Source organism: Rhinolophus sinicus, chromosome 12 (genome assembly GCF_057876585.1).
Source record: "Rhinolophus sinicus isolate RSI-liver-muscle chromosome 12, RSI-T2T, whole genome shotgun sequence".
Classification (NCBI taxonomy): Eukaryota; Metazoa; Chordata; class Mammalia; order Chiroptera; family Rhinolophidae; genus Rhinolophus; species Rhinolophus sinicus.
In genome coordinates, this window is record NC_142512.1 from 48565662 (window position 1) to 48568249 (window position 2588).

The 2588-nt window shown below is 38.4% G+C and overlaps 1 pseudogene; it reads right to left on the reverse strand.

The window, feature by feature from the left end:
- Positions 1-1966: 1966 nt before the first annotated feature.
- On the reverse strand, positions 1967-2323 carry LOC148756579 (large ribosomal subunit protein uL11 pseudogene; annotated as a pseudogene).
- Positions 2324-2588: the final 265 nt, after the last annotated feature.

Below are 2588 nucleotides of genomic sequence, written 5' to 3' on the forward strand. Positions count from 1 at the left end.
CAACCAACCAACAAACAAACAAAAACCAAAACAAAACAAATATCAACTCCATGATAAGTGAAGTTGTGCAAGAAAGAATATGTGTCTGAACTATATGGCATGGCTCAGTTCTGAACAATATTTGGTAATAATAATATTGTTAAGTACTAATCGAACAAGTTTTCATATAAATATTTTGAGAAACTGCAGGGAGGGCAGGACTGTGTGGAGAGCAGTTGTAGGAGTGGGGGGTGTTCTAAAAGCTATACACTAGATTCTATAGCAGGAAGTCGATAGGTAGTTATTCTAAAATTGAAAATTTAAGAAATAGAAGTATTTGTTGCTTAGATATTGAAAAGGAAATGCTAAAAGAAGAATCTAAGAGAGTAGAAAGTAGTTGCTTCTGGAGAATCAGAGTAGAATGCATTAGAAGGAGAAGGGGACTGCTAATTGTCAAAATAAGTTCTGTAGAACCATTTGACTTCTTAAGCTCCATGAATGTACACGGATGACATTGATAAATTCCATTTCTAAAAGAGAAGGCAGGACAAGAACCAGATATGGGCAAGGCAAAATGATAAGATGGCAGCTGCCAGCACCGTAATTTATTATTGATATCAATAACATTAACAAGCATTTTAAAAAAGGGTTTGCAATAGAATGGTTAGGATTATAATCACAGCTAGATTTAACTGAAAGTCAGCAAATATTGATGTTTTCATAAACCAACAATACATATGCTGTTTCCAAATGGAATTTCTATTTAATTGAAATGACTTGATGTGTCAACTGTTAATTAAGTTAGAACCCCAGGGAGAGCATGAAAAGCTGTCAGTTGGGAATACATCTTAAAAGTGAAAATACTGTGCTCTGGGTTAATATAGTAACACCTTCAATTTGCCAAAGAATCAGTAATAATGGCCAATTTATTACACACTCACTGAGAAACCATATGACGGCTGAAGTGTGTAAGCAGAGCATCTGGAATTACAAAACCCATTGTTTCCTTTGGAGAGAGGGGAAATCATTGGCTGAAGTTGTCAGTTACTTTCAAATGCTGTCCCCCCTTGTAATACACAGTGTCATTATTATCTTAGGGATTTTGGGGTAGAGGACTGTGAGAAGGAAAAAAGCATAGGTCAATATAAACCTCATTCAAACCACTAATGTTTATGCATTTTATATCAAAATTTACAGCTTGGATAATTCCTTATTGTCTTAATTTCTCCTTTTCCCCATTTATTGAAAATAATGATAAAATTGAGAATAAACTGAACATGGAAAAGCTGAGCATGCGTAAAAGAGTTCCCAGGTTTTTAAATGTGTAGTAGAGACTGGGCTGAGGTCCCTAGAGCTGAATTTACCGTTGGTTTTCCTGATATTTAAACATAGAAGATGGAGCTGAGCACCGAGGTCCATGCCGGGATGTCCTTTTTGTCTCTTTTCCGTCTTTCAAACTCTTTTGCCTCCTTCATCCATATCCTTTTAGCCTTTTCATATCATTGGGGATATTAAAATGAATGCTCTGGAAGTGGGTGTTTATTTTTCAGGGCCACCGCTAGGTTTGAACTTTCCTTTTTGGGCTGGTCTTTGGTGTCCTTTTAAAAACACGCATGTAGTTTTGGGGGTAGTTTGACACCATAGTGCTTTGGATCTGAGCCAGGAATTATGGCCCTGAGATAAATATGTGCCTTGTTTTAAGTTTGAGTTTGGAGGTTATTTTGTAACAAATTATTTCAGAAAGGTGACATAGCAGTGAAGCAAAAACTGGCAATTTGGGCTGAATTTGAGCTTCTGAATAAAATTTCAAATTAGCAAATACAATAAAATACAATAAAATAAAATACTTAAAAGTGGGTGACTAGTACACATGGCTTCAGTCCCAGATGTCATATTTATTTATTTATTTATTTATTTATTTATTTATGTATTTTTATTCCACTGGTTGTCAAATTATCTTTAATTGAATTGTTTTCCTTTGTTGTTCTTAACTAACTGGGCCTTCCCCTGCACCACCTATGATGTCATCTATGGTGTCATGAGGGTGGTGGCCATCAGCATTGCAGCCCACAGACCGGGCAGTCCCCGAGATCTCTTTAACGGTTCCAGAGAATTCTCTAGTTAAAGATCGGGGCTGCATCTGTTGGGCAGTGTTGACAGTCTCATCAGAAGTGATATTTCCATTGTGCTTCATGTTGTTTTTGTCTCTTGGTGGTGCTCTGATGATCAGGGCAGAGGCCCAAGGTCCCACCTCAATCTGGGCCTGTCTGTGGTGCACGGTCAGTTCCGCTGTCATCTCAGGCCTTCCAGGCACCCGTTGCTTTAACGATCTCATCACCAACATTTGGTAGCAGGGTGGAGGCGCCTGGGGACGATGGGAGAAAGTTGTTCCTTGGCTCCCTCCGAGCTGAAGGCGGAAAGCCCAGATGTCACATTTATGGCTTCAAGGTGGCATTCTGTGTCTGAGGTGCAAGGTTCAAAAGTCACGGTTTGTAAATAGTGTCAAAAGGTCCAAGCACAGGCTCATCCTAAAAGATCAGTTCTTTTCAAAGAGAGAGCTTTTTATTTGTTTTGTAGTTTTTGAATCCATGAAACCAAGATGGGGAATC